Source organism: Meles meles, chromosome 1 (assembly GCF_922984935.1).
Source record: "Meles meles chromosome 1, mMelMel3.1 paternal haplotype, whole genome shotgun sequence".
In the NCBI taxonomy this organism is placed as follows: domain Eukaryota; kingdom Metazoa; phylum Chordata; class Mammalia; order Carnivora; family Mustelidae; genus Meles; species Meles meles.
The window spans coordinates 25,333,217-25,346,048 of NC_060066.1; the positions used below are offsets into that span (position 1 = coordinate 25,333,217).

The 12,832-nt window shown below is 33.4% G+C and overlaps 1 pseudogene; it reads right to left on the reverse strand.

Annotated features, from left to right (window-relative positions):
* Nucleotides 1-289: 289 nt before the first annotated feature.
* On the reverse strand, nucleotides 290-1,516 carry LOC123941741 (annotated as a pseudogene).
* Nucleotides 1,517-12,832: the final 11,316 nt, after the last annotated feature.

Here is a 12,832-nt window from a genome sequence, read left to right on the forward strand (position 1 = left end):
ATTCACTGGGTGTTCTTACTGTAATGATAGCTAGAAATTCATGTAACAAATAAGGAACACATTTTTAGCAAATTATCTTCTTTTTGTTGTTGTTTAGGTTTTATTTCATCATCATAAACTTTGTGATCCAGGTAGACTTGAGGGGGAGTAAGGATAACATGGAATCCATGGAATTGCAGCCAGAGCACAAAAATTATAGGAAATTTCTAGCAGATGGGGGTGAAGGGGAGCTCTCCAGAGCTACAGAAGGAATGGACTGGTAGTTAAGATAAAACACAAGTCAAATTTATTAGATTTGTCCACAGTCAGCAACTTTGATCTTGCTGGTCTTGCCATTCTTGGACTCAAAATCTTCCAGGCTTCCACAATATTCATACCCTCTTTCACCATGCCAAAGACCACATGCTTGCCATCCAAGCACTCAGCCTTGGCAGCACAGATGTAAAACTGGGAAGCGTGTTGGGTCCAGCATTTGCCATGGACAAGATGCCAGGACCGGTGTGCTTCAGGATGAAATTCTTATCCTCAAATTTCTCTCCATAGATAGATTTGCCATCACCACCCCAGCACATAAATCCTGGAATAACCATGTGAAAGCAGGAAACTTTATAACCAAGTCATTTCTCCCAGTGCTCAGGCATCAAAATTCCCTGTTGTATTTGGAACTTTGTATGGAAACTGTTCAAAGGAGACACAGCCCAAGCACTGCTTTCCACGGTGATGTTCAAGAACATGGTGGTGCTGACCACGGCTGGGTGGCTCAGATGGCTCTGGAGCACTGGTATCTGCCAGGCCAGCAAACTACCTTCTAATTCATAGTTTTAATAATTGTTGTAATTACTAATCCATTAAGCCATGTAATCAATATTCATCAAAGGCCAAATATATGCTAAGAATAGATGCTGAGGATAGAAAGATAAACACTTTTCACAAAGTCCCCACCTTACAGAGCATACACTGTGATTAAGTTAAATATATCAATCTAGGAAGACCCTATAGTTTGATTTAAAAAATCAATAAGTATGTACATTGCAAAGTTATCATCACATAACTTGTCTTCCCTCTTGTTCCTCAGCAGATTAATTCACTGTTATTATTAAATTCATGGCAAGTCCCATATGCTGCCACCAAGGAGAAGCAGCATTTTCACCAGACTACTCAGTTCTGAGCTATTACTACTGCTTCCTTTGTTATTATTTTATGTACCAATAATGGGCTGAGTAAAAACTAAGTGCCTATTTCTGGAGCATGGCTGAGAATATATATATTCAGATCATATCCCTGCCACACAAAAAATTTTACAGTCTAGAGAATGAAGCATAAATTTATACAAGTGTGAAATTATTAATTAGAGTATGGGATGAGATGCATAGACTGTTAGCTGTATATAAAACCTGTCAAACTGAATGTTTTAATCAGAGTTAATTAGCAGTGTCCCAGCATCATGATTCAGTAGACTATCCAGTGTCAAGAGCTAAATGACTAGCCAGTGTAAGAGGAGGTATTTACATCGCATTCCAGTAGCAGAGCATATGGTAGACTTCATTCTCAGAAGTCAAAATGGTAGCACTGTGCCCAATTAAAACTATATTTATATATACAAATTTCCCCAAATTTCAAATTTAATCCCTTAAAAAATCAACATTAGAAATAACATTTTTAGGGGCGCCTGGGTGGCTCAGTGGATTAAAGCCTCTGCCTTCAGCTCAGGTCATGATCCCAGGGTCCCAGCAAGTCATATTTCTTATGGACCTATGGAATTCTAAGACATGCAGCTTATGAGAGGCTGTTTATATATAGCTAGTTTGAGGAAATATAAGTTTTACTTTTTGTTTTCTTTTTTCAAGTAGCATGACAACTGGCATAAAAAGCTTTAACAGAAAATGTTCTATCCGCTCTAGCAGAAAATATCTTAAAAAGAATTTTGATCAACTCAGCTTAATTCACATGTTCACCTCTAAATCAATTTTTTCTGGCTAAGGAAATGGAGTTCCATTTGGTTTGACTTAGGTTATATAACTAACATCACAGCACTCTGCTATGGAAATTGTTCCAATGGTTTGTATTTGATTCCCACGGCTGAATAACAAATTGCCACACACTTAGAAGCATAATATAACACAGTTATTGTCTAATAGTTTCCATGGCTGGGAGTAAAGGAAATTTAGCTGGGTCCTTTTTTCAGGGGCCTAATGTCCATCTCTGTGGGGAGCTTAGCACTAGTCCACATTATTCTACCTTGGCAGCCATTTTTGTGGTCAAGTGAACTGCACGCCTTGAATTGACACTAGCCCTTCTGGTGAGTGCCAAGTATGTGCTCTAAATACAGCCCCCAGCATCACAAGCTTCTGATAAGACTCCTTCCAACATCCCTTGTTATATGCACTCTCCCCTGACTCCCAGGCCTTTACCCTTGTGAGACCCTTGGTAAGAGACCCCACCCCCAGAAGCTTACCAAAACCCTGCTTCTTTTGGTTTGAACCGACCAACCCTTGTGCCCTAATGATTGCATGCGCCACAGGTCCACTGTGTTCTCTCTGCCAGCATCCTTCCTTGAGTTCCCCACATGCCCCTGGGGGTGTGACCCGTATCTTGTCTAGGACCTGTGAGTAATAAATGTCTCTATTTCACTTTCTCTTGTGGTCTTCTGCTGAATCATTGGTCACCATCAGACACTCTGGGACTCTATAAATGTTAATTTAACAAAGTCACAATAACCTGGAAAACAGACTAGGGAGTAATCTACGTCAAACACCTTCAAGCTGTTGCCAGAATTCACCCCAGGTACCCCCTGGTTCCTTCTTTATCTCTTTTCACTTTTTTTCCTTTTACATATTTAATTATTTGTTTGTCAATTAGTCTTCCTCCTTAGAATGTAAATTCCATGAGATAAGGGTTTCATTTGCTAGTTTGCTGTTGTTGTTTGTTTGTTTGTTTATAATACTTGTGCTCACAGAGTCTAAGGAAGGGCTTGGAAATACTATTATTTCCAAGATGATTTCACAGATGACTATTTGCAAGTGAATATATATATGACTTTACTAATCATAAGATTTTAGAGAAAGACATTGTGTGATATTACTACCACAATGTGTTTTTAATAGTCTTTTTTCTTTTTTTAATATTTATTTATTTTTTAATATTTATTTATTTAACAGAGAGACAGAGAGAGCACAAATAGGCAGAGAGGCAGGTAGAGAGAGAGGAAGGGAAAGCAGGCTCCCGCTGAGGAGAGAGCCCGATGTGGGGCTCGATCCCAGGACCCTGAGATCATGCCCTGAGCGGAAGGCAGAGGTTTAACCCACCAAGCCACCCAGGTGACCCTGAAGTCTTTTTTCTAAGATGACATTTATTTAATCATTCCTTCTAGAACTTTCCTTAATCTTAGAATCAGCTTAATTTTTTAAAAATTTTTATTCTCCGGGGCGCCTGGGCGGCTCAGTGGGTTAAAGCCTTTGCCTTCAGCTCGGGTCATCATCCTCGGGTCCTGGGATCGAGCCCCACATCGGGCTCTCTGCTCAGCAGGAAGCCTGCTTCCCTTCTTCTCTCTCTCTCTGCCTACCTGTGATCTCTGTCTGTCAAATAAATAAATAAAATCTTTTAAAAAAATTTATTCTCCATCTTCCTCTCATTCTTCCCAAATATTTTATTTTATCCTTCAATAAGTTTTCAATTCCTTTGGAAAATTACAGAAAAATCTAAGTAAAAATATTTTTCTAATTTTTACTTACAAAACTGATTATAAATAATCTAAATCTCAAAATAAAAGTTTATATTATTCCTCAAACTGGATTTTTCAAAAGTACACAACGTTAGGTTACCTCGTCTAACAGTTTTCAAGCTTCTAATGTTACTGTAGGCATAGAATCTGAATACTTTAGCTAAATATTAAACTGCTGTTAAAAAGACAATAGGGAAAGAAACTTTAATATATTCCTTTCTATAATCAAGAGTAGTATTAACATTCAGCTACTGAAATTCTGCAGAAAAGGAAAGACCTGTTAAGAGACTTAAAATGCTAGAAGAGAGCCTGCATTTACTATAAATGCGTACTAAGAACCTTGCTGTATCACACTAGAAATTAAAGTTCAAGAACCATTGCTAATGAAAGTAAAAAATAATTACTATTCAAAAGTCACTTTAATTTGGTGCCAAGAATTAATTTAAAATAACTTCACATTTGACCTAAAGAACCCTATGTTTTGGCCTACATCTGTATACTGCAAGTTCCCTGTGAAATTTAATGAATTGTCTTGTTTTAATATCAAGTACTTCTCTTTTTTTTAAAAGTCTATTTAGAATAGAGCTTGCTCATGGGTTTTCCTATACATGACAGTTAAGAACTCTATCATTTCCTAATTATGAATTAATTCTGCTTTTAAAGAGCTATTTAGACTGTCTTTGCTTACTTCTGGATTAAAATGTAACAATTACTCCCTAAGGGTACCTGTGATTATACTCTGGCTGTGCAATAATGTGCTCTCTCTTACTCCTTGAACTACCATTATATCCCAGCATACAGTTTTTCATCCACTAGTAAAGCAGTAATCCAGAAATGAATATATTCACAAAATGTATAGCTATTGGCTTGTCTAGACCTTGAGATGACTCTGCTGAACATACTTGATTGACACATCACTTTGCTACTTTCATTACTACTACTAAAAATTGAAGCATCCACAGTGGAATAATGAAATAATTCCAAGTAGGGATCTCACTATTCATCCTTCCTAATTTGAGTCTAGTTGGGGATAAATTTTCAGTTATACTTGATCTTCAAATTGTCAGTGTCTCCTCTCTTAACTTCTTATTTGCTAAAAATCTCTAGGACAGATTTTTCCCAAGATCGTAACTTGCGTTAGGATTACTAAAAATAAAACTCAATTTCTAAAAATTGCTAAACTTTGAAAAGGAATAAATATTTATTTGAATGTGGGCATTCTGAATCATCACAGAAGGATACGGTATGGGATGATCCTAAATTATTCTAGCTACATTTTTTTTTCTTTTCTCAAAAATCTCATTACCTTTAGGTGATCAGTTTTGGAAATAAAGGAAAAATAATATTTATGATTTTTACATCTCATTTTACTTTCAGATGTGATTCCTAAACAGATGAGGACTAAATTCAGTCTATGGTGTGCCACTAACAACTGCATATCAGGTTAAAAACAGTATACCAGCAATTTTCGTCACTGAATTTTTGGAAGACTTCCTAAGAATTCAGTTAGGACAATCCATTGCACCTAATTATACTAAACAACGAAACTGATAGTCCCAACTCACTATTTTTTGCTAATCTTTCTTGGATCACTTTCTCTCCCTAAAGTAATCATAGGACTATCATGTATAATGTTTTGTACTCTGCAAGTATGTTCATATACATTATTAAATTTTCATTTGATTCTCCAAATAACTATATGATTTTAAAGAGTTATGTAACTCACATTCATAGAAGAAATAATTGTAGATTAAAGAGAAGAAATAATCATAGATTATAGATTTAATAATTAGAGACTAAAATACCCAAGTTGCCACAGCTTATCTATGAAAAAGCAGTAATTTATTTAAGACTTCTGATTTCAAGTTTAGTATCCTTCTAGAAAATATTCAGACTTTAAAATTTTTTAACCATAATTCCAATCACCTAAAGTCAAAAACAATGATATTCTCCTCTTACTCAGATTTGGCTTCATTCCCCCATCAATATGATTATGAAAACAAAACAAAAACAAACAACAAAGGCCATTACTTCAACACTCATTCAGTACCTATTACATACCAGACAATATTTTGGCACTGTGGACCCAAATATGAGTAAAATATATATAACCTCTGAAGAAGCTAACACATTAGTAGAAAACTTAGATATACATATAAAATTTTAAAAGTAGAATGCACACACAACGTACAGAAAACATAGAATGCACAGAGGTTAAATAGAGAGCAGGTGCCCCTTCAGAGGAAAATGGTGGTAGTCAGAAAGGGATTTATAATGAATCTGTAATATAATGATACTCTTTCAGGAAAATAGAAGTTTGTCATGTATTTAAAAGTAGAAAGAACCTAAGGAAGGAAGTGCCTTAGACGTTCCTAAGGAACATAAACTAAAAAAAGAAAAAAAATTATAAAGAGAGTAAGGCATGAAAGATCATGAGATTTTCAAAAAAGTAGTATATTTTTATATTGCTGTAGTAGAAAATGAGTTGGGAAAGAAGAGACTAAGATATGATCCTAAACAGATAGGCAGTTTGGTAGAGAGAAAATGGCTTTAAGTTTGAGACCAAAAATTTCTGCATTTATTTTTTTTAATTTAAATTCAATTAGCCAACATATAGTACATCATTAGTTTTTGATACAATTCAATGATTATTTGGTTGAGTATATCAGCCAGTGCTCATCATATCACATGCCCTCCTCAATGTCCATCACCTAATTACCCCATCCCCACACCCACCTCCCTTTCTGCAACCCTGTTTGTTTTCTGGAGTCAAGAGTCTCATATGGTTTATCTCCCTAACGTCTTCCCACTCAGTATCCCCCCCAACCCTTATTGACATTTTGTCCTCTGCACTATTCCTTATGTTCCACATATGAGTGAAACCGTATGATAATTGTGCTTCTCTGATTCACTTATTTCATTTAGCATAATATCCTCCAGTTCCATCCATGTTGATGTAAGTTGCAGATATTTATCCTTTCTGATGGCTGAGTAATATTCTATTGTATATATGAACCACATCTTCTTCATCCATTCATCTGCATTTAAATTCCACCTCTGCCATTTGTTAAATGTTTTATTTTGGGAAAGTTATCCAACTTATCCGAACCTTTTTTTTCCCCCTAAGAAACTGGGATAATCATGCCTACCTATTATGTATTATGTGCGTAATGAACCCAGCATAGGATATGACAATACAGAAGTGCTAAATGAATGCAAGCTATGGTTTAAATAGAGAGAAGCCAAATCAGAAACTTGTAATTTTGCTATGGATCATGGATTCTGTTATGAATCATCCTCAAATGATTTTCAATTATAAAGTAAATTGTAGGATAAATACATTCTGAACCATCCAAACACAATTTTCTTTGAAAAAATTAAAATGTCTGCTTTTAGTACTTGATCAAAGGTCTATTTTCCAAATGTGTTATATTTATTTTGTATTATATTTCTAACATAGTGCTTTATTTCCATTACATAACTTTAGCTAACCTAGCTGAGCTTTTTTCCACATCATTTAATCTATACATCTTATCATAAATAATTGTGATGGTGCCACATTCTTCCCCTATTTAGAAAAGAGATCTAAGATATAATTCAAGTATTACATTTCATAACTGAATAGCATATTGTTTTTAAGAGCAAAGCCATTTTCTCAACGTTTAGTGTTCACTTCAGAGGAAAATAAAGGCGTAACAGCCAAAACACATTGCATTCAAAGTGTTTCAAATTGCACTAACATTGACAATTTATAAACTTTAATTATATCAGAGTAACCACCAACAACAAATATGAACCTTAGACTTCCTCCATTATTGAACTATTTTCCAGTAAAATTTTAGAATAACAGTAGTGTTTCTTGGTAGCTTTCTTTAGCATAACAGTATATAAGTAGCATGTAAATTTCATTAGGTTTAGAAAAACCCTTAGACATTAATCCTAATTCCAGGAGGGAGAGCACCAGTTTGAACTTTTCCCTTTGTTCTTTCAATGCAATGTTGATATTCAATTTTTAAAAAAGTAAACAGAAGTCTAGTACTGTGAGTTCATAATAAATATATACATGAATATATATATTTTTAAAGTGTATAAAAATAACAAATAAATAAGTTGTAGTTAGTCATACTGCAATTACTCTCATAAAACCAAAGTTACTTTTAGATGCTTGGGCTGTTTGCAACATAGTTTTCTGTGAGAAAACTAAGTCTGAAATCGATCTGAACCCTAAGGAAGCAAATTTAATTATTATTATTATCAATTCTCTTTACAAAAATCTCCCTGTTTTTACCTATCTCTATGCCTGACTTCCAGCTTTCTCTAGTTTTGGGGTCCCCTTATTCTTTGAGGACTGTCAAATCAAATATCTAAGTGAACCAAATATTTTCACTAGAACTCTAATGATCACATCTGGATCATTTGATGACAAGAATTCAAAACTGGATATTTTCCCTCAAGAATAACTTTTAAAAAATCATTCATCCACATGGCACCTGGTGGCTCAGTTGGGAAGCATCCAGCTCTTGATCTCAGCTCAAGTCATGATTTTGGTGTACTGGGATCGAGCCCTACCTCAGGCTCTGTGCTGAGTGGGGAGCCTACTTGAGATTCCGCCCCCCTCACCCTCTGCTCCTGCCTGCCAGTCACATGCACACATAGCCCATCTCTCTCTCCCTCTCTCTCTCAAATAAATTTAAAAAATTAAAACTCATTCATCCAAGTTCTTTTTTTTTTTTTTTTTTTAGAATACCAAGTAGACTATGCCACGCGGATTTCCTTGGATACTCCTCCCATTTTACTTAAAACATCTATAATTATAATATCAACGTTTTATTTTGAGTGTCTCCAGAAGCTTCTGAGTTATTTTCTTATTTAGAATATGAACCATTGAACCATATCTTAATTCTTAACTAGTTGATACAGGTATTCTCAGGTAGACTCAGTAAAGTGACTCATTCTCACTTAAGTAATTTGGGTTTTCTTCTGTGAATTTGTTTATTAAGTTATTCATTCTTTCAAGGAACATGTATTTGAATGCCTACCACAGGCTAAAAAATGAATTATATTACAGGTCTCAGTTGCTACTATCAAGGAAATAAATTATAAATACCAATATAATGTAAGAAAGAAAGAAAGAAAGAAAGAAAAGAAAAAGTGTTAGAAAGAAAAAGTTTGCCAGGCTACCTCAAAGGACAAAACATTCTATAGGTCTGGAAAGATTGCCTGGAAGAGGTGTATCTAACCTTACCCGAAGAGGAAGCAGGCAAATTAGGGTAGTTTAATAAGGAGGAGTATAACGAGCAAGGAAGTAGGGACTTGCCAGTGAAGCTTTAGAGTTCCTTATAAAATCCTTTATCACATCATTTTGGAAACTCTCACATATGTTTACCCATCACATTCTCTGTGTGATTTTGACATCATGGCTTATGTGACAAGTATTTTGGAGACATTCTCTTTACTTCAATATTGGTTTGGTACAATGTATTAGCAATTATAACCAGCATGCTGGATTCTCAGTTCAGTCATCTGGCAAAATATTCTCAGATCAGAAAGTACATACCCAAGAATGTCACTAAAAACTTAAACTTCTTTGTCTTTCCTCTTGTGAGAGTATATTCCCAAGAATGTCACTGAAAACTTAAACTTCTTTGTCTTTCCTCTTGTAAGATCAAATTTGACCTAGTTGTCTTTGACTAATAGATGCACTACCAAATAAAATTAGGCATTGGCACAATACTACTATTGTACGTACCAGTTGTGATGTATTTTAAACAAGCCCACAAAATCTAGTAAAGTTAGTTGTTTAAAAGTCTTTCAAAATTTAATAGAAAAACATTAGAAGATAAGAATCAAGCTGATAATGGTTCTTCCTCTAGTCTTTTCATCTTCCAGTAAATCCCTATGTAAAAATCAAAGAAAATAAACTTGAATAAAACATTGATTTTTAGTCTGCCTATAAATGAAATGGTGATGATGATATAACATACATAAATTTAATAGTTTCAGAAACTACTATAAAAAGCATTGTAAAGAAAATTTAGAGGAGACAGGATTATTAAAAACAACATAATTCAAAATTTTATGTAGATTTTTTTTCATGGCAAATAAATCAATTCTAATTGGTTTATCTGAGCAGTCTCTGATTCTAAAATTGTCAGACAGGGGCTAAATTGATAGATACTGTACTTATTGAATGATGTCCTTGAAAATGAATTTAATTGCTCTCTGTTAATACTTAGGATCATACTATGCAAAAAGTATATCACACCACCCAATCCAGAAAAACAGATTTAATATATAGTAAAATATAAAAGCATATTGGTTTGTTAAAAGCTGAAGACACAAAAAATATAGAAGTGATTATCAGATTGACTAAAGTGACTAATTTTTTAAATGAAAAAAAAAAAAAAACACTATTTGAATTATGTGCACAGATGTGGGAACCCCACAAAGATATGAGACTCCTACATGAACTAAATTTTACCATGATAACTGTTACGTTTTTAAAATAAGGTTTCTAAGAAAATTTCTTTAGTTTTAGAAAGCACTCTTTTATGTTAACCAGATTATTTCCATATAACATTCACATTTTAAATACTACATACTGAGTCACTTCTTCCTTCATTTAATTTTCTGAAAATAAAACTAAACACTCCAGAGAGAGTAGTTGTTAAATTTAGCATAATGAAATATAGACATTATGCTCATTAAAGGTAGTAAGGATGTTAATTTCATTTAGCCAGTGCTCTAAGTGAAACTATCCATCCTTTCTAATGGAGTCACCTATAGGCATTTGGCATTTAATGTACCAAAATAGCTGCAACATTACAGTTGATTTTAGTTTCAATAATTCATCTTTAAACTAATACTTGGCAGAGTGGAAAATAGAAATAGTATACCAAATAGTATAGAAATAATATTAAACATCTACAGTTTTTAAGTCTTTAGTCAGATGCCTGCTGGGGATATAGCTAAGGAAGTTTTGTTATTATGTTTATTTCTTTATTATGTTTATTAGTTTCTACAAAGAAAGAAAACCAAGCTTATTGCTATAAAAATATATTTTGACTCTAAATCCTGCACTAATATAATTCTTGTAACTTGCAACAACAGAGTAGAGAATATACAAGTGACATGCAGAGACTAAATAATAAATGGCTTAATTTATTCATACAAACAGTATTTGAATAACTAAAAAATGTCAAACCCTATGTTAGGTATTTACACTACAAACATAATCCCTTGTTCTTAAAAACTATACAGCTACAATGAAAAAAAAGAGTGAGAACATGTAGATAAATATAAATGTAAAGAAAATGTGAAGGATATTATAGCAGAGAATAATAAGGTCTATGAGCTAAATGTAACTAGCTGATATATAACTAAAATTTGAGGAATTCCCAATTAAGACAATAACAAACTTGAAAGTTAAAAAAAAAAAAAAAGTTACTTAATGTTGCCAGATCTTAATTTGTCTGAAATTTTATTCACTAATAGTTGAGTCATTCTGCTTCAATATTTCCTTTAAAGGAAAGTTATCTGGTATGGATGTTGCCTCTTTTCATTTATCTGTTTATAATTTACAAGTGTAAGATTCACATTTCCCATGATATAATCCAATCAACTCATCTATTAAATAACAAGAATTATATTTTTCATGTTCCATTGTGAAATTTCCTCCAATCACAGTTTGTTGACTAGTTTCACTACAGATATTTAAAGTAGTCCAAGCATATGGTCTTAAGGAAATTTATTCTTCACTTCTACCATTTACTCTTAGCTGGCTTGTTATCAACATAAACAAAGTTTGTTATAAATATAAAGAAAGGATGCTAACGATAACGAGAATATATATGAAAGAGCAACTTTTACTAGAAAGTAAATATATACTAAAGATAGTGGATTAATCATTTAAGAATAAAAAATGAAGGTTAAAAGTCATAAGTGGTATAATAATCATGATTATAAAAATTATTTAATAGACAAGCAAGATAAAAAGTTATAAAATGTGATGTTAAAAAGAGAAAACATGGTGGGGAAGAGTAAAAATGTTCAGATTTGAATGGGAACAAAAAAGTTGCTGTCAACTTAAAATAGATTATATTTTATGTTGTGTTTTATGTTATGTTTATATGTCCAGGAACAGATGGCTTCACAGATCAATTCTACCACATTTTTTTAAAAAAAGTTAATACCTATTCATAAACCATTCTAAAAAATAGAAGAGGAAAGAACATTTCCAAATTCATTGTATGGGGCCAATATCACCCTGACAACAAAAGCAGATAAAGCCACCACAAAAAAAAAAGAGAACTAAAGCCAATATCTCTCAAGAATATAGATGAAAAAATCTTCAGCAAAATATTAATAAACTGAATCCACCAAAACAATAAAACAATCATATACCATGATCAAGTGGGATTTATTCCCAGGATACAAGGTGGTTGAACATTTAGAGAACAGTCAATATTATACTCAAACCAATAAGAGAAAGAATGGAAAAAAACTTATCATTTCAATAGATTCAGAAAAAGCATTTGACAATGTACAATATCCATGTACATTGTCAAATTCATGATAATTTATAATTCATGATAAAAGTCTGTAACAAGTTTAGAGGGAACATACCTCAACATAATAAAGGCTTTATATGAAAAACCCATAGGAAACATCATTCTCAGCAGGGGAAAACTGAGTTTTCCCCTAAGGTCTGGAACAAGCAAGGGTGTCCACTCTCACCACTTTTATTTCACATAGTACTGGAGGTCCTAGCCACAGCAGAGAAAACAAAAGGAAAGGTGAGGCATCCAAGTTGATAAGGAAAAAGTAAACTCTCATTATTTGCAGATACCATGATACCACATAGAGAAAACCCTAAAGACCACCAAAAGACAACATTTAGTTAGGTTTATTCCTAGGTATCTTATGGGTTTTGGTACAGTTGTTAATGGGATCAGTTCCTTGATTTCTTTCTGCTGCTTCATTATTGTTGTATAGAAATGCAACAGATTTCTGTATGTTGATTTTGTATACTGTGACTTAACTGAATTTGTACATCTAGCAACTTTTTGATGGAGTCTTCTGGGTTTTCTATATAGAATATCACGTCATCTG